The sequence below is a fragment of the Mustelus asterias genome, chromosome 1, assembly GCF_964213995.1.
Source record: "Mustelus asterias chromosome 1, sMusAst1.hap1.1, whole genome shotgun sequence".
Classification (NCBI taxonomy): domain Eukaryota; kingdom Metazoa; phylum Chordata; class Chondrichthyes; order Carcharhiniformes; family Triakidae; genus Mustelus; species Mustelus asterias.
The window spans coordinates 40447192-40467844 of record NC_135801.1 but is presented as its reverse complement, the minus strand read 5'-3'; the positions used below and the strand labels follow the sequence as shown (position 1 = coordinate 40467844).

At 42.5% G+C, this 20653-nt stretch overlaps 1 protein-coding gene across 17 annotated transcripts in view; it reads left to right on the top strand.

Annotated features, from left to right (window-relative positions):
• rapgef2b (Rap guanine nucleotide exchange factor 2b) overlaps positions 1-20653 on the top strand; it is a 446795-nt gene that overhangs the window by 154300 nt on the left and 271842 nt on the right. The window contains exon 1 of one of the 17 annotated variants that reach the window (XM_078211708.1): positions 12139-12202. The exons of the other annotated variants lie outside the window; for them this stretch is intronic. The gene's annotated coding sequence lies outside the window, so the exon portion shown is untranslated. Of the gene's footprint in view, positions 1-12138; positions 12203-20653 lie in introns of those variants that run through there. 17 annotated transcript variants of the gene reach the window in all.

Here is a 20653-nt window from a genome sequence, read left to right as displayed (position 1 = left end):
CAACAGGTTTATTTGATAGCAAATGCCATTAGCTTTCGGAGCGCTGCTCCTTCGTCAGATGGAGTGGAAATCTGCTCTCAAACAGGGCACAGAGACTCTGTGGAACACAAAGGGTTTTATCAATGTACTCGATTGCCATTTGGTGCCTCGTCAGTCTGCACCATCTTCCACCATGGAAAGCCTGTTACAAGGAACCCTGAAAGTGGTGGTACACTTGGATAATGTCCTAGTTACAGGAGCATCCCCCGAGGAGCATGGGGCAAACCTAGAAGGCGTCCTTAAAAAGATATAAAGAAGTGGGCATCCACTTCAAATGCAAGAAATGCACCTTTCAACTGGATGGAGTTACGTACTTCGGTTTCAAGATAGATGCCAAGGGGTTGCATCCTCACAAAGACAAGGTGAAAGCTATCAGAGTAGTACCACAGCCTAGCAATGTGACAGAGTTGAAGTCCTTCCTAGGGATGGTTAATTATTATGGGAGGTTCCTACAAAATGTGTACACCACTCTGGCCCCATTACACCAGCTTCTGAAGAAGCATCAACGTTGGAAATGGGGAGTGGTGCTTGCTAAAGTAAAACAAGCCTTACAGTTGTCAGCACTACTTGTACATTTTGATCCAACCAAACTGTTGGTTGTTACCTGTGACGCATCGTGGGAGCAATCCTTTCCCACAAGATGCCAGGCAGAATAGTGAGGCCAACTGCATTCTCATCAAGAATCTTATCCGATGCTGAATAGAAATATTGTCAAAATGATAAAGAGAACCTCGTGGTTATCTTGCTGTGCAGAAGCTTCACTTATAAATATATATAAATATGTGTATAAATATATATATATGGTAGGCACTTCACCATTGTATCGGATCAAAAGTTGGTGTTATTCTGAGAACTGCCTCTGCGAGGGTACAAAGATGGGCCTTACTGTTGAATGCTTTCTAGCATAGATCAGGGGCGCAAATTTCAAATGTGGATGCAAGCTATACCGTCACCACCTGTTCCACAGGAAATAGTGTTGGTGTTGCACTTTCGAGATACATTGCCAGTCTTGGCTGTCTATATAAGTCCTGGACCGATAGGGATCTGTTGCTCTCCAAAGTTCAGAAGGTGGTGCTAAAAGGTTGGCACAAGGACAAGTCGAAGCAGATCAGACTCGTTCGATTCTCTAGGACAGAGATAACATGCGAGGATGGCATGTTATTATGGGGGGGTTTGTGTTATAATGGCGCCCCAAGGGTGAAGGCTTTTAAGATGTGGAGATGCCGGCGTTAGAAGGCTTTTAATACAGGAGTTGCATGATGCACACACTGGGCTGAGCAGTGCCCGAAGCTATGTCTGGTGGCCTGGCATAGACAAGAAGGTTGAAAGAATGATCAGCCAGTGCCCGAGTTGTCAGACTCAGCAGTCATTACCAGCAAATATGCATCCGTGGGAATGGCTGGGCAAGCCATGGTCGCAATTGCACGTAGATGTCGCTGGACTGTTCAAGAGGCATATGTTCCTCATTGTGGTTGATGCACATTCAAAATGGCTACATGTCCCGCTAATAAAGTCTACCACAGTCGCAGCTGTCGTCGACAGACTGTAGCAGATCTTTGCCATCCATGGCATTTCTGAGGTCTTGGTGTCTAACAATGGCACGGCATTTATAACTGAGGGAGTTCCGCCAGTTTGTCAGGTCAAATGCTATATGCCACATTCAATCAGCCCCTTACCACCCCACCGAAAATGATCTGGCAGAGTGAGATGTATAAACATTTTAAAGCTTCAGTGAAGAAGGAAGCTTAGAGTCCACTGACTTAGCACTTGGCAAGTTTATAACACTATATAACACTATGCTGAATGCTACCACCGGGGTTACACCTGCTGAGTTACTAATAGCACGACGCCTATGAACCCGCTTGGATTTTGTGCCTCCAGATTTGTCAGGGAGGATGGTATCTAGACAAGCCTCCCAGAAAGAACACCATGACTTGGTTGACAACTTAGTCATGGTTAGAAACTATGGTGGTGTACCAGTTTTGTAATTGTTGGAAATACAAGATCGCCCTGTGAAAAACCATGTGGATCATTTAAGGAAGAGAGCTGGGCCTGATCCAAAGGACCAACAGTTGTGTCCCTCTGCGGATTCATGTGTACAAGCTACAGACATGTGTACAAGCTGCGGACATTGTGGAGCCATAGCAGCAGCAGTAGCTGAGTAGGAAGAGGACACCAGGAAGCTGTCGATCCTGAGCTGATGAGTTTGCCTTTTGCTTCTGCCAGACAGGGATCCTTGGCTGCTGAAGGACCCACTACTGAGATGCGGCATTCCGCAAGAGTCCAGAAGTCTCCGGACCGATTGATTCTGAATGGACTTTTCTTTGATGTCCCTGATGTGATATTGTGTCTGAATGGCCATGTGTAATGGTGTTTCTCTTTTGTTTGCGCTCATTGATGGACTCGAGAGTTAGAGGGGAAGAAGTGCAGTAACATGGCCCCTTTAAAGGGTGATCCTTTGTGGGCCCCATGGTCCCCTATGAAACGGAAGTGCGGGAAGCCGGGCCAATTGGGAGCGAGGGCGTGTGTCCTGGTGACGGGGGTGGATGTTCAGTTGGAGCCAAGGAGGATAAGAGAGCAGAACTGTGCGATGTTTCTGTCAGACCCTTAAGAGTGTAAATAGTTATTATAGTTTAATAAACTCTTTTTGTTGTTGGAGTCGCCTCCAGTTATTACAATCCCCTAAAAATATTTTCAAAAGTATCATGCTCTTAAGTGTAAAATTGACAATTGATGCCACATCATTGCATCAGTCGTGAACAGTGTAGCAATATAGAAATTGAACATGAAGATGAATTCAGTTTCTCTGATACAAGAGAATTCTGGATTACTAGAATGAAAAACTTATGCAAAGGTTATTGTTGGATTTTGAATCACCTTCCAGTTGTTTTATAAATTCTTTTTGAGCAATGGATTTCAAATGTTTTCACTGAAGCGTGTTGTCTGAAAAATTATTGCAATGTGTTTTTAAGTCAAAGGGCATGAACTACTTTGCCTCTTGGCACATGCTGAGAGTGCTTCTAGATCTCAGAACACTCTACACATATTGGTGATGTAGCTGCTTAACTGTTTTTCTATGTGATACTAGGAATCTATTTTTTGCGTAAAATTTGATACTACTGTACAAAGTATTATTGCATACATGCAAACACATGTAATATGCACTTTTTCCTCTTGAAAAACACCAACTACTCTAGTATCTGGCCAGTATTGCAATGTAAATTGTTGCGTTTAGAATGGTGAAATCTAACAGGTTTTTTCTTTATAATTTGTAGATAAGCACTCCCTTTCCATGAACACATGGGCTTTGATTCTTCTTGATAAAATGATGTTATTTATTAAACATTGTACACATTTATTCAAATGCTTTGGGAGAAGATTAGTTCCATAATACAAAAACGATTCAAATAATTATAGCTTATGAAATGTTAATATAAAGCGCAAGACTATAATAATTATATAATATGTCATTAAAAAAAACAAGATCCTAATTTGCTATGGAGAAAATCGCACTTATGCCATTGTTCAGGTAGAACTGATAGGTGGTTCATGTAACCTGCTTGCTGTTTTTTTAAATTTAGTTTACACCATTTTTCTTTTAGTAGTAAAATTTGTTGTTATGGTTCAGGTCAAAAACTTCAAAGTGTTGTATGGAGCCTGCCTGAATCATAAGTTTTGCATCTTGAATTTGGCTAGGATAAGCATGGTAGATTTCACTTCAGGTATGATTCCAGTGACCTACGAAGAAGCTTTTGTCAAACAAAGTTTATTTAAGAATATAGTTAACATGTATAGTAAGAAAATGAGCAAGAACTTTTATCAATTACGAACAAGAAACCAAAAACAACCACTATAATGTATATAACCCTTAACAAGTATATCTAATATGTTCCAATCAAAACCAAAACCTTCCATAGACAAAACGCTTTAAACAAGTACAAAACAGCAAAACCTAATGCTCACGTGATATTGGAAATTGAGTCTTTTGGTTGAAGTCTGCAGTCCCCTGGGTTCACTCAGAACAGGTTGAAGTCAAAACAGCTTCTCAGAACCCCAGGGAGAGACTCTGGTCAAGCCAATTACTGTGGATTCTTTACTGCAGGAAGGTAAGACCTTTCTTTCAGACAACCAGCAGAATTTCCAAAACAACCTTAGCTTGCTGTTCCTTCTAAAACTAAACTGTAGTTCAGAACAGAAAATGAAAGAACTCGTGCCACCTGATCTGCCAACCAGTTTTTTTCCTCCTCAGAGTTATAAAAATCCCAAGGTAAATACAAACAACTCCCATCATGTGATGGCAGGGAGTTAGAAATGCTACCTTTAAGGAAATTTAAATTCAAACCCGAACTGCTTTTTCTAACCAAAGCTTGTTCCTCCCCCTCAAAGGACTTAAGCAGACACTAAATTGAATTGAGAACAATGTTCTAATTTTCCTTTGCTCTGGGTAACCCATTTGTTCCATTGCACAGCCCCGTTAAAATTACTGCACAACTCCTAACGTGCGCATCTTAAAAAGATAGCTGCCTGTGCACTTCCTGCTCATCCCCTGTGCTGCACAATTCCAATTGCTGCATGATCACGCACCACACAGTTTAGAGGCAACATTGGCTGAGACCTTTTGAGATAAACACCAAATAAGGCTTTCTTTGCTTTATGAATGTAATAGTTTAAACAAAAGACACTTGTGTCTCATGGCCACTTGTGTTGGATGGAATTTTTGTTGATAACTAAGATAAATAATTTTGTGGCTCTTAGTGATTGCATTGCACATTCTAACTGCATCTTCTGTAACTAGGACCTTTAGTTTTAGAAAGATGAAGAACAAATCTTGTTATGTTGTGATTATTTGGCCCAAATACAATATGAATCAAACTGATCAAGGCCGAAAGTTAAATTAACAGCCCCCTCCACCACCAGCAAACTTCAGGTGCTCAAATGTAAAATTCCCACCATCAACACTCCCCAGCAGCCCATTGTAACAGTTAAAAATTCTACAGAATTTACTGCAGCAATTCACTAAGGTTTCTTTAAGAACACCTCCATGGTGGACAAAGAGCAACAGTATCATGGACATGCATCACCTCCAAGAGCTTAGGTGAATTCTCCCTCAGTGTACCCGAACAGGTGCCGGAGAGTGGCGACTAGGGGATTTTAACAGTAACTTCTTTGCAGTGTGAATGTAAGCCTACTTGTGACTAATAAATAAACTTTACTTTTAGTAGCGGCACGGTAGCACAGTGGTTAGCACTGCTGCTTCACAGCTCCAGGGACCTGGGTTTGAATCCCGGCTCGGGTCGCTGTCTGTGTGGAGTTTGCACATTCTCCCTGTGTCTGCGTGGATTTCCTCCGGGTGCTCCGGTTTCCTCCCACAGTCCAAAGATGTGCGGGCTAGGTTGATTGGCCATTCTAGATTGGCCATTCTAAATTGCCCCTTAGTGTCCCGGGATGCATAGGTTAGAGGGGTTAGTGGGTAAATATATGTGGATAGGGCCTGGGTGGGATTGTGGTTGGTGCAGACTTGATGGGCCAAATGGCCTCTTTCTGCACTGTAGGATTCTATTCTATGATATGTATGAATACCACCTTATTAAAGCTCTTCCAACTCGCATAGTATCCTGACATAGAAGTATGCAGCTATTCCTTCATTGTTCTTGGTCAAAGTACTGAAATGACCTACTTAGAATATTGTGGGAGAAATAATACACACACACACACACACACACAACCCCCCCCCCCCCCCGGGCAACATAAGTCTGTCTGAGCAACTGGGGTTGGGAGTGGATTGCTTGAGTGAAAGATCTGACCAATATCATAGGTGGTGGGGGAGGGGATAGGGCATCTCGGTAAAGGGGAGGCCCATGCATCTCTCGCGAGATCTGGAGGAGAACTCCTCCACTTGGCTAACAGAGAAACTTGAAATATAACTTCAAAATGTATCCACTGGTCCTTTTCTGGTCCAGTTTTGGATTCTGCAAGGGGAACTGACGCAACTGCCCCATCTTGGGCCTCAGGTTGAAATTGCAGATCAGTTCTTGATGACAAAATTGGACCAATTTTAAGGGGCGGCTTGACAAATACTTAAATAGGATGGAAATAGAGGGATATGTTCCCCAGAAGGGTAGGGGGTTTGAGTTCAGACGGGCAGCATGGTCGGTGCAGGCTTGGAGGGCCTGATTCTTGGAGGTCCTGTAATTTTCTTTGTTCTTTGTTCTTCTTCAATTCTGTGTATTTAAAACAGGTTGCTGCTTTCTTGAAAATGTCCTGCTAGCTTGCTTGTCAAGCGGTAATATCTGGGCATAGCAAGAGGAGGCGGCATCAGTGGCAACAAATGGCTTGCCTTACCTTAACCACACCGTATCTAGTTTCCTCCAGACAAGGGCCACTAAATTGGGTGTCATCAAATCCACTCTAGTTGCAAACTGTCACTTCACTATAAGAATGTGAAATTTCCCCATGGATGCCATCTCACACTGTTTGGGCTTGACACCTCATGGTGTATAATGCCAATCAAAACCAAGCATTGAGAAAGTGCTCAAGGGAATCCGTTAGATCTGCGACGTAAATTTATGTTGAAACATTTTTTTAATGGCCTCAATTTCAAACACAATCAACCCTTAACATAACTTGCAAGTTGCTGATTGCACACTGCACCTACTTATCTCGCATCAGTTGTGCAGTGTAGCATCACGCTTAAAATATTGTTGAATTTTAATTTTAAAAAATAATTCTTTCATGGACTATCACTAGCAAAGCCCAATATTAATTGCCCTAGAGAAGGTGGTGGCAAGCCATCTTTTTGAACCAACTAATGGGATAGTCCTCCCATTAGTTTGCTGCCCTTGTCCTTCCAGATAGTAGAGCTTGCAGTTTTGAAAGATGTTATTGAAGAAGTTTTGGTGAGTTGCTGCAATACAACTGATGACACCAAGGGACATAGGGGTAGTGGGAAAATGACAGAAGTAGCCATGATCTGTTTGAATAGTGGCACAAACTCAACAGGATGAATCGCCTACTCCTGCTCCTATTACTGTCATGTAGATGGTTCACACTGCTTTCATTATGCACCAGTATTGGAATATCCAAAGGTGGTGGATGGGCTGCTGATCAAGCGGGCTACTTTGTCCTGGGTGATGTCGAACTTCTTGAGTGATGTTGGAGCTGCATTCATCCAGATTAGAGAAGAGTATTCCATTACATGCCCGCAATTTAATTTGCTGTGTATTCCTCTCCGCGCATGGGTATCCTGGAAATTAATTCATGTATATCATCACAAATATGTTGCCAAAGATAAATGAGAATATTTCAATACATTTATTATTTGATATGACCCAGTTATCCCTCTGATGAACAATAAACTGTTATTTGTTTTGTGTTTGGGTAAAGAACCCAAATTTGTCTTATTGCTGTTAAACATTTAGAAAGTTATTTCAGTGATCTTAATCACACATTAGTTTTCCAGATACACAGTAAAACTGTTGCTGTGTAAATCTTTCCAATATGTTCCTCATTAATCTAACCCAATTACCATATTATTCAGAATTTAAGAGAATCTTGATTAATTGGACACTCTTTACAATGATTTAGCTTCACATTGCTGTAGCTTCACATTGCTTTATGAATTATTATGGAAGGCATTTTTTAATCAAGCCAGTGGGGATTTTTAATCAGCTGTACTCACTTTTCTGGATAATTAATGCCCATGGCTATAATTACAAAAAAGCATTCTAAAATACAGCTTGGCATAAGCAAAATAAATACTGAGAGAGAAAAGGAAAGAAAAAACTTGCTAATACAGTTCCTTCGGATCTCAGTACCTTCCAAAGAACTTTAACAAGCACTGAGGTACCTGTGAAGTGTAGTCACTCTTGTGATGTAGGGAATGCAGCAGCCAATTTGCACACACCAGCATATATATAATATTGATCAAATAATCTATTTTAGTGATGTTGCTTAAAGGATAAATATTGGCTGATTTTCAAAAAACTATCTTGGAATCTTTTGCGTCCACCTGTAAGGATAGATTGCACATCAGTTTACCATTTTGTTCAAAAGACAGGACCTCTGACAGCGCTGCATTCCTTCAGTTTTGATGCACTGGGGATCTTAATTTTGTGTTCAAGTCTCAGGTGAGAGCTGAGCCATAGTCTAAGCTGTCATCCCAAGTTTTACTCCCAAATTTTAAATAGAACATAGAACATTGAACATTACAGCGCAGTACAGGCCCTTCGGCACTCGATGTTGCGCCGACCAGTGAAGCCAATCTAAAGCCCATCTAACCTACACTATTCCAATATCATCCATATGTTTATCCAATGACCATTTAAATGCCCTTAATGTTGGCGAGTCCACTACTGCTGCAGGCAGGGCATTCCACGCCCTTACTACTCTCTGAGTGAAGAACCTACCTCTGACATCTGTCCTATATCTATCACCCCTCAATTTAAAGCTATGTCCCCTCGTGTTAGCTATCACCATCCGAGGAAAAAGGCTCTCACGATCCACCCTATCTAATCCTAAGATCATCTTGTATGCCTCTATTAAGTCACCTCTTAACCTTCTTCACTCTAATGAAAACAACCTCAAGCCCCTCAGCCTTTCCTCATAAGACCTTCCCACCATACCAGGCAACATCCTAGTAAATCTCCTCTGCACCCTTTCCAATGCATCCACATCCTTCCTATAATGCGGTGACCAGAACTGTACGCAATACTCCAAGTGCGGCCGCACCAGAGCCCTGTACAGCTGCAACATGATCTCCTGGCACCGAAACTCAATCCCCCTACCAATAAAAGCCAACACTCCGTATGCCTTCTTAACAACCTTATCAACCTGGGTGCCAACTTTCAGGGATCTATGCACATAGACACCGAGATCTCTCTGTTCATCCACACTCCCAAGTATCTTACCACTAGCCCAGTATTCTGTAATCCTGTTACCCCTTCCAAAGTGAATCACCTCACACTTGTCCGCATTGAACTCCATTTGCCACCTCTCAACCCAGCACTGCAGCTTATCTATGTCCTTCTGTAACCTGCAACAACCTTCCGCACTGTCCACAACTCCACTGACTTTAGTGTCATCCGCAAATTTACTAACCCATCCTTCTACGCCCTCATCCAGGTCATTAATAAAAATGACAAACAGCAGTGGCCCCAAAACAGATCCTTGCGGAACACCATTAGTAACTGAACTCCAGGATGAACATTTCCCATCAACCACCACCCTCTGTCTTCTTACAGCTAGCCAATTCCTGATCCAACTAAATCACCCTCAATCCCATGCCTCCGTATCTTCTGCAATAGCTTACCGTGGGGAACCTTATCAAATGCTTTACTGAAATCCATATACACCACATCAACTGCTTTACGCTCATCCACCTCTTTGGTCACCTTCTCAAAGAACTCAATAAGGTTTGTGAGGCACGACCTACCCTTCACAAAACCGTGTTGACTATCCCTAATCAAATTATTCCTTTCGAGATGATTATAAATCCTATCTCTTATAATCCTTTCCAAAACTTTGCCCACAACAGAAGTAAGGCTCACTGGTCTATAATTACCAGGGTTGTCTCTACTTCCCTTCTTGAACAAGGGGACAACATTTGCTATCCTCCAGTCTTCTGGGACTATTCCTGTAGACAATGATGACCTAAAGATCAAAGCCAAATGCTCTGCAATCTCCTCCCTAGCCTCCCAGAGAATCCTGGGATAAATCCCATCCAGCCCAGGGGACTTATCTATTTTCACACTTTCCAGAATTGCTAACACCTCCTTATTAACCTCAATCCCGTCTGGTCCAATAGCCTGTATCTCAGTATTCTCCTCGACAGCATTGTCTTTTTCCTGCGTGAATACGGACGAAAAATATTCATTTAGCGCCTCTCCTATCTCTTCAGGCTCCACGCACAACTTCCCACTACTGTCCTTGACTGGCCCTAATCTTACCCTAGTCATTCTTTTATTCCTGACATACCTATAGAAAGCTTTAGGGTTTTGCTTGATCCTACCTATCAAAGACTTCTCATGTCCCCTCCTGGCTCTTCTCAGCTCTCTCTTTAGGTCCTTCCTGGCTAACTTGTAACTCTCAAGCGCCCTAACTGAGCCTTCACGTCTCATCTTTGCATAAGTCTCCTTCTTCCTCTTCACAAGAGATTCAACTTCTTTAGTAAACCACGGTTCCCTCACTCGACCATTTCCTCCCTGCCTGACAGGTACATACTTATCAAGGACACCCAGTAGCTGTTCCTTGAACAAGCTCCACATTTCAATTATGTCTATCCCCTGCAGTTTCCTTCCCCAACCTATGCATCCTAAATCTCTCCTATTCGCATCATAATTTCCTTTCCCCCAGCTATAACTCTTGACCTTCGGTATATACCTATTCCTTTCCATCGCTAAAGTAAACGTAACCGAATTGTGGTCACTATCACCGAAATGCCCCCCACCTCCAAATCTAACACCTGGTCTGGTTCATTACCCAGTACCAAATCCAATGTGGCCTCGCCTCTTGTTGGCCTATCTACACACTGTGTCAGGAAACCCTCCTGCACACATTGGACAAAAACTGACCCATCTAAAGTACTTGAACTATAGTTTTTCCAGTCAATATTTGCAAAGTTAAAGTCCCCCATAACAACTACCCTGTTACTTGCGCTCCTATCCAGAATCATCTTTGCAATCCTCTCCTCTACATCTCTGGAACTTTTCAGAGGCCTATAGAAAACTCCCAACAGGGTGACCTCTCCTTTCCTGCTTCTAACCTCAGCCCATACGACCTCAGTAGATGAGATCTCATCAAACGTCCTTTCTGCCACCGTAATACTGTCCTTGACTAACAATGCCACACCTCCATCTCTTTTACCACCTTCCCTGCTCTTACTGAAACATCTAAACCCCGGAACCTGCAACAACCATTCCTGTCCCTGCTCTATCCATGTCTCTGAGATGGCCACAACATCGAAGTCCCAGGTACCAACCCATGCTGCAAGTTCACCCACCTTATTCCGGATGCTCCTGGCATTGAAGTATACACACTTCAAACCACCTTCCTGTCTGCCAGTACACTCCTGCGACGCTGAAACCTTATCCATTCTTTGAATTCTTTGAATATACTCATTAAAATATAACATAATGTTATTTCAGAGTCAAAGTATTCACCAAATTAATAAATTGTTTTCTCCCTGAGCTTTTCATGTCTCTGTGTTTCTGTCAATTGTGGGGTTGAGATGATGCATGAAAGTGCTTTGATACATTTTTTCTTTACGGTTGATTATTTGTATTTAGTGGTTGATATTTACTTTACGGTTTGCTAGTCAACAAAAGCCTAACTTAGAAGCCCAGGAATTAATTTGGAATGAGCTTAATGATAGAGGTGTTTTTGCAATTTGATCTAGTTGATCTAGTTGTGATTGTTTTATAGTCCTGTTAGACTTTGAAAAAAGTACTGTATAAAAGAGAACTCTACATGGGTTGTCACTGAAAATGACACTCGGAGATTCTAGGTGGGCGTGGGGTGGGGAAGTGATTTGTGAAGGTCATAAATATGAAGGCAATGTTGTTGACTTGTACAGATAAACTGAGAAATCAAACAAAATGAGAGGGGAAAAAATAATAATTCCAGAGACAGCCCCTACTGTCGCCATTCTGTGGTGCCTTGTTTTTGGAGCCAAGGAATTAAACTATTTATGTTTTTTGCCTCGAGCTCCCTCTATTCATGTAGCAGGGCAGTCTGTTAAGGTAGTAGGGCTGTTATGTAAATAGAGATTAAATTAACATTTTTAAAGTGCAGATTGTTGTATTGCGTATCAAAGATAGCACTTTGGTTGACCTTGGAACATGGGTATATGTTAAAATGAGTAACACTTAAGTAATCAGCTATTTCTTGAATGGCAGTGTAAGAAGAGCAGCTGTCAGACACCAGCTGAGGTCATGAAGATGGAATGCGGAAGCAATGCGCAAGCAACATATGCTGCACATATCTTGCAGCCAGTAGAGAGGTAGTCAGGTCAGCAACGCAGGAAATGATCCGTCCGTTGGAATTTTGGCTTTACTTGCCTCTTCACAGCAACAGAAGAGGAGGAGAGATTCCAAACTCTGGGATAAAAAATGCTGCAGAGTAAAAGCCCTTTTGGATAAAATGGTACAACTTTGGTTCTGATTATAAGGTACAGCTCAGAGAACTGTTTTGTAACTGAAGTTTTATTTGGTGTTGTATTTTTAGTGACTGTTAGTTCGTTCAGCTAATGAGCTGATTTTTTTTTTACAATGGCCGCATACTCATCGGGTGAGTGCTGGTGTAATTTGGTTGAATGAGTTAGATTTTGTTTTTGCTACTGCCCGTAGTAAATATTTAATGAGTCTGGGAGAAATTTAACTTTTTGCAGAATTAGACTCAATGTTGAAAGTTTTCAAACCGCATTTGATGATTTAGTTTGTTCAAAATAATGATGAGAAATGGGATTCACATTTGTTTTTCTGTGTTTTGTCAACATTTCTGAGAGATTGGCTGGATAAATATTGGTAGTTACCTACATCCCTTTTACTTTCATTGATTTCCAGGATGTGTGTAATTGTAGAGTACAGTTATGAGCCATATTTTCCATGAGTGTCTGTTCAATGTACTCTGATGAAAAAAATCATTGCAGTAGAAGTAACCCTTTCGGTCAAGAGTGAATGATGTTGTTCAGAAAAAACTGAATGCCCGTTGGAATACTATTAGTGTCATTTTGTAATCACTGAAAGGGGGGAAAAAGCTTGGAATATGTAAAATTTCTGTCAAATTGAAATCTATCTTTTGTCATTGACAGTTAGAAGAACTATTCATGCTTTGTTTCACTTCTATGTGAAAACCGGATTAAACTGATTATATTTCCACCACATTCTGATTAGTAAGCTGCGGCATGCACTAAAAAGTGTTTTGTTCAAAGTAATGGAATCGGACAGAAGAGTGCATTGTCTTAGCAACCTACTTTGCACAATTACAACATCAAACATAAATGTAAAATATCCCACGGCCAGCTCTGGTTAGGTTCAATTCTCTGATGCAGTCTTGGCTTCCAAACTATTCTCATCCTGGTTTTGTTTTCTTGCTGAGTAAGGGTAGAGATTTTTAAGAAAAATGTGCATTGTTTTTGTATAATTGGAAAGATGCATTTATTTTGGATCATGATATGGTTTACCCTTTTATACAACATTGTAAGCACATTGTTATTGCTTTATTGTCTTAAAATGATAAGTGAACGTGCAGCAGTAATGGTTAGAGTGACATAATAACTTTGACAAATGTTGTGAAAAGCATTTAATCTGATGCTGCTATTTTCATTATAAGCTTCCATCAGTCTTGAGGATTGTTGTCTTGATGAAGAGAAGCCACAGTGCTAAAGGATAATGAATGACTATTTGTAAAATACTTTCAATTCACTCCTGAGAATGCAAGCTAAATGAAGTTAATATTTGTGATGCCATAGATAGGAATAACATAGCAGTGGGGGTTGGACTGCTGTGAAATTGGAATGTAGAGGCCCAGGTTAAGGGTAAAGAACTTTAAATAAATGAGTAGTCAGCCTGACTATTGTATAAGCACTGCTGTGCAAGCATAAACCAGGGATAAATTGAAACAGTGATGTTTATTTTGAAAACTCCCATTTCTGGCATTCTCTGAAGAAAAGGTTAAACTGTTATGACCTAACAGTATAAGTATAGCACACTGTTTTGACAAGCTGGGAATTTTTAAAATGTATTAATGCAAGATTCTAAAATGCATTTGTGTAGTAATTACATTGAAAGATCAGAGATACAATAATATCAAGGGAAATTATGTTTATATGTTTGTGTGTATAAAGATGGCTTGCCAACGACAAAAGGAATATTGTACTGTATATATTTTAAGTACATGCATTATAGCACATCAAATCAAAATGAGCATAAAAAGACATACAATTGAGCAAGTCTGAATCAAGATTCCCGATACAAGCAGAATTCTTTTCCATGTATAACATTCCAGGACAAACATTGTGCAGATTTTTTTTCTAGTGATCAAGATGGTTTTCCAGGGGTGTATGAGCATTTTTTTTGGGTGTATTTTTTTTAGGATAGAATGTATAGAATCTACGGCATGGAGACAGGCCCTTCCGCCCAAACTGGTCCATTCTGACCAAAATGCCCATCTAAGTTAACCCCATTTGTCTGCATTTGGCCCATATCCCTCTAAACCTTTCCTATCCATGTATCTGTGTTGTCAACGTCCCTGCCTCAACCGCTTCCTCCGGCAACTCATTCCACATACATACTACCCTGTCTGTTTAAAAAAAAAAGTTGCTCCTCACGTTCCCATTAATTCTTTCCCCTCTTAACTTAAACCTATGCCCTCCTAGTTCTCGATTCCCCAACCCTGGGAAGGAGACTGAGGGCACTCACCCTATCCATGCCTCTCATCATCTTATACACCTCTATAAGATCACCCCCTCAGTCTCCTAAGAAAAAAATCCAAGCCTGTCCAATCTCTCCCTAAAACTCAGTCCCTTGAGTCCTGGCAACATCCTTGTAAATCTCTTCTGCACTCTCTCCAGTTTAATAACATCTTTCCTATAGCAAGGCGACCAAAACTGAACACAAATACTCTAAGTGCGGCCTCACCAATGTCCTGTACAATTGCAACATAACTTTCCAACTTCTATACTCAATGCCCTGACTGATGAAGTCCAGCATACCAAAAGCTTTCTTCACTGCCCTATCTACCTGTGACTCCAACTTTAGAGAACCGTGCACCTGAACTCCAAGGTCCCCCTGTTCCATGATACTCCCTAAGATCCTATCATTCACTTTGAAAGTCCTACCTTGATTTGACTTTACAAAATGGAACACCTCACACTTACCTGTACTGAATTCCATTTGTCATTTCTTGGCCCACTTCCCCAGCTAATCAAGATCCTGTTGCAATTTTTGATAACCTTCCTCACTGCCTACAATACCACCTATTTTAGTGTCATCTGCAAACTTACTGTTCATGCCTTGTACATTCTCATCCAAATCATTGATATAGATAACAAACAGCAATGGGTCGTGCACCAACTCCTGAGGCACACTACTAGTCACAGGCCTCCAGTCCAACAAGCATCCTTCCACCATTATCCTCTGCTTCCTACTGTCAAGCCCAATTGTATGTCCAGTTTGTCAGCTCTCCCTGGATTCCATGTGATCTAACCTTCCAGAGCAGCTTACCATGTGGAACTTTATCAAAGGTCTCACTGGAGTCCATTGTAAACTTGTTGTCCCTTCCCAAATGTACAATAGGAAACAGGGATGCATCAAGTTGCCTTTTAGCAAAATTATTGTCATTAATTTTAATTTAACATAATAATTTGTTGTGTTTGACCATTGTTTTTTCAGTTGACTTCTGTTTTTTTTAAAACAAAACATCACTACATTATTTTTCCATTTCCTTATAACTTAGCTTGATTTGGCCTTTAATTCTCTCTTTTCAGTATCCTGCTTATTTACATTTGCTGACAATATAATACTTTTTCCAAATGGTGTCGTGATGTCATGCTCATGGGTTTTACTACAACTTTTAAAAAACGAGAACATCGTGACTTCACTTCCTAATGGGGAGTACAAGAGGTCAGGCAGCGGGTTAGTGAAAGGATGGATTGTGTAACACAGGAGGCCATAGAGGCCAGGCATTGCATCCATGAAGCATAGAGGAGACAGCCATGCACAGGGACACTGTACTTGAACAGGCGGAAGAGCACACACCATGAGCAGGGGTGGGTGCTGGGCAGTGGCCTATATCATCGAAGGGGGAATGATTTTGCACCCTAAGGAGAGGGCAGGGAAGCTATGTCCAAAGCGCACTCACCCTGAGGTTGTAAATCATTGGGAAAGATGCTCCTGGGGTTGGCTGGACTATGGGTTAGGGCAAGAAGCTAACTGCACGATGTTCACTCATTCTTATCAAGCAGTAATTACAGCGAGAGAGAGAGATAGGGAGCCAGTAAAACTGGCTGTGATCCTCTCGCCCTCAGGCAACAAGGACAACAAAGGCATACTGTCTGACTCTCTGGAGTAAGAAGCCTCACAACACCACGTTAAAGTCCAACAGGTTTATTTGGTAGCAAAAGCCACTAGCTTTCGGAGCGCTGCTCCTTTGTCAGGTAAGTGGAAGTTCTGTTCACAAACAGGGCATATAAAGACACAAACTCAATTTACCAAATAATGGTTGGAATGTGAGTCTTTACAGGTAATCAAGTCTTAAAGGTACAGACAATGTGAGTGGAGAGAGCGTTAAGCACAGGTTAAAGAAATGTGTATTGTCTCCAGCTGGGACAGTTAGTGAGATTTTGCAAGCCGAGGCAAGTCGTGAGGGTTACAGATAGTGTGACATGAACCTAAGGTCCCAGTTGAGGCCGTCCTCATGTGTGCGGAACTTGGCTACTCACATTGTCTGTACCTTTAAGACTTGATTACCTGTAAAGACTCGCATTCCAACCATTATTTTGTAAATTGAGTTTGTGTCTTTATATGTCCTGTTTGTGAACAGAACTCTCACTTACCTGACGAAGGAGCAGCGCTCCGAAAGCTAGTGGCCTTTGCTACCAAATAAACCTGTTGGACTTTAACCTGGTGTTGTGAGACTTCTTACTGTGTTTACCCCTGTCCAACGCCGGCATCTCCACATCATGACTCTCTGGAGGCAGGATCAGAATGCTGAGGATCAAGGGGCGGTAGGACCTGCTCCGCAACCAGAGTGGGGGGGTGGGAAACCACCAAGAGTGGCTGTTTTTTGGCATTATCTTTGGGCCAAAGTTAAGAGATGGCACCTAACTTGCTTGGAGCTGTGAGAACTAATGTCCGAGGAGTGTCTGCACGCCAAGGGACCTGTACCACCTGCCCCAGTACTTGGCGCCACATGGATTTGGCGAGCAACTGTCTGTCACCCTAAAGGTGACAGCCATCCTGAAACTTTATGCAAGTGGCTTCTTTAAGGGCTCTATTGGTGACCTTTGTGGCATCTTGCAGTTCTTTGTACATAAGTGCATCATGAATGCTCACATCTTCATAGATTTTGATGGGATCAGACTAGCCAGGGCACGGGGGCCTTGAGATCCTCCCAGATTGCTGGCTTTCCTCAAGCACAGGGAACCATTGGTTGCACAAGTGGCTTTCAGATTGCCTGCACATCAAGGCATTCCCCTTAATAACTGCAAGGGCTTCTGCTCCCTGAACTAGCATGCGACCAAAGAAAGTACATCCTACAGGTCTACGCTAGGTTCCTGGGGACTGTCCACAATAGCTTTATCCATGGCTGCTCACAGATACCTGAGGTATTTGAGGGAGCAAAGTGGTTACAGGGGCGGCTCCTTGGGGACAAGGGGCATCGCCTGAGGATGTAGCTGATGATGCTATGCGGAGGCCACAGAGTGTAGCAGAGACCCAATATAATGAGGCTCATGCTGCCACTAGTGCTTTGGTCGAGCACACTATTGTGACGTTGAAGATGTAATTCTGGTACATGGACTAGTCAGGTGGAGCCCTGCAATACAGTCCCCAGACGGTCTCACACATCCTCGTTGTGTGCTACTACTTCCACAACCTGCTGTTTCAGTGGAGTGACGAGCTGGCCAAGGAGGAGATGGATGAGTGGCACATCTCTGATGCCCAGAATGAGGTAGACCACTACCTCATCGTGGAAGATGGCCCTTGCATATGTTTGCCGGCACTGCTCACTGAAATCTGATTTGGCTCAAAGTCATGAAAGAGCAGCAACATTGCAGGAGGATAATGATAACCTGCAGTGCGGATAGAGCATTGTTCCTCAAAGAGTAACTGCGAATGTCTGACTCCTTTCTGGCTGAAGGCAACTTGCGAGCACCCAGGGACAAGGATGATATCAAGGCAATGAGTTTTATACAGACTCCTCGCTCCTGATGCAGGCTCCTACACAGTTAGCGGTGTCCCTGAGGATCTGTCTCTGCGCTGGTGGAGGGTGCAGCCAAAAGCTGCGACACTTCTTCCATAGGCACATCCAAGAAATCCTCTGGGCTGCCCTCTTTATAGAATAGAATCCCTACAATACAGTAGGAGGCCATTCGGTCCATTAAGTCTGCACTGACTCTCCAACAGAGCATCCCACCCAGGCCGAACCCCTGTCCCATCCTTGTAACCCATGCATTTACCCTGCTAATCGACACTAAGGGCAATTTAGTATGGTCAATTCACTTAACTTGCACAACTTTGGATTGTGGCAGGAAACCTGAGCACCTAGAGGAAATCCACACAGACATGGGGAGAACATGTAAACTCCTTATAGACAGTCACCCAAAGTTGGAATTGAACCCGGTTCCCTGGTGCTGTGAGAAAGCAGTGCTCACCACTGTGCCACCATGCTGCCCTGCTTGTAGATGGCTTTGGCTGCTCCCCTGTTGACCCCGCAAGACAAACTAGATGGCATTAGTGAATGAAAAGGGCATAATAATATAAGAGACAGAACTCGTATGAGTTTGGCGAAATAGATGATAGTGTCGTGGGTCCTCACTTTTAATTTTGTGTCCAACTCCCCCTTGGCGCAGGAGTGGCCCTGCTCTTTCCTGGCCAGCACGAGGGCTCTCTGCTCAAATTGAGATAGGATTTCTAACTCAGGCATTCCTCTTCCCGTCGGTGCTCTCTCCAGCTATTGTAAGGCAGCTTGTCCAGCAAGAGAAAGATGGGGAGAGTGTCGGCAAGCCATCTGCCAGGTCAGGATGTCTAGCTATTGTGGCTAATAGGTGGGAGCAGGGATGTAATGAGGAGAGGAGGAGCAACATGGGAGATGAAGATGTGTATGGATGCACGAATGCTGGTAACCATTGAGGTAGTAGTGTACCCAGTGGAGGTGCGATGCATGTGTGAGAGGGCAAGAGCAGAGATTGATGAGAACAGTGACTTACCATGGCTGAGCAGAGGAAGTCATTAATTGTCTTCCTGCACTACCCTCCGGTCCTCTTGTGTAAGGAGTTGGCGCTTATCAGCGCTGCAATGTTGGGTTGGTTAACTTGCTGGAGGGTCTCCTCCATGCCTAAGGGTAAAGGATGTGCAGCCTCTCCTCCACTGCATCCAGCATTCTGGTCAGGTCGTCTTCTGCATATTTTGGCATGGCCTTCCTAGCAGCGATCCTCTGTTTGGACTTGGAATAAGTACTGGGGAGGTGTTTAAATGGAGCTCCCCACTAACTGAGGCACTCAGCTGACAGGAGGATGAGCAAATTCCACTTGCCACAGAGGTGGCGTGAAACCTGAGAATTTTTGTTTTCTCCAAATGGCTAAAGCTACAGTGGGAAAACCCACCAACGATGCTGGTGGGCAATATGCCAGTTTTCTTGACCTACTTTGCCAAAATATTAGAGAATTCCACCCAGTAAGTCTGCAATAGCAAAAACATCAGTCTTTCCCTTTTCGTTCAGGTGTTAAACTTGACCCGTGCATTTCAATAGCAATCAACCTGGGCGTCCGGCTCCTTTGGTAACCAAACCACACAGGGTTGTGGTTGGACAGAACTTGTAGTGGGTCACATGATCTTCATTATCCCATTTTAGCTTGAATTGATGAGACAGTTTAAAACATAACTCTCTTATAAAACTTGATCAACACAATGTTACTTTGTATTTATCAGACAGACAAAGCAAACATCTGTCCGCACAAAAGCTGTTATTTAAAATAAAAGAATTACTAAAAATTAATTATTTAAAATAAAAGTCTGAATAAAGGACATGGACAGCAGAGTTTTGGATGACCTTAAATCTATGGAGGACAGATTGTGGGAGGCTGGCCAGGATTATGTTAGAATAGTCAAACCTGGAGCGGCATAGACTTCAACAGTGACCGAGCTGAGGGGGTGATAGAGGTGGGTGAGGCGATGAAAATAGACAATGTTAATGATATTGCGGATATGGAATTGGAAGCTTATCTCGTGTCAGATATGATACTGAGGTTGTGAACTGTCTGACTCACCGTCAGACAGTTGCCAGGAAATGGGGATTGAATTCAATACTCAAAAATGTTAAATCTAGCCAAATTTACAAAATAAATATTGTACAATTTATTTTTAAAAACACAAAACCCCAAAACAATGCACTTAATGATTAGGAAATATAGTTTATGCCATGTATTGAACAACAGTAGCTTTTGGTCTTGCCAATATTGAGTTGAATTGAATTTCTGCATTTCTAGTACTGTATACCAGACAATCAGTCTGACAATTTAGAGGCAATGGTCTCGAGCAAGGTAGAGCTGAATGTTACCAGCATACATGTTGAAACTGACACTGTGCTTTCTGATGATGCCACCAAGGGGCAGTGTGCAGATACGCAATTGGAGGGAGCCAAGAATAGACCTTTGGGAAGGTGGGGGGCACCCGTGGTGCAGGAGTGAGAAGAGAAGGTATTGCCAGTTTTAAGTAACATTTAAATGTTAATTCAAAGAGCTGAATAGATATGGTATATATGACACATATTTTGTTACAAAGAAAATTACAGCACAGGAACAGGCCCTTCGGCCCTCCAAGCCTGCACCGACCATGCTGCCTGACTTAACTAAAACCCCCTACGCTTCCGGGGACCATATCCCTCTATTCCCATCTCATTC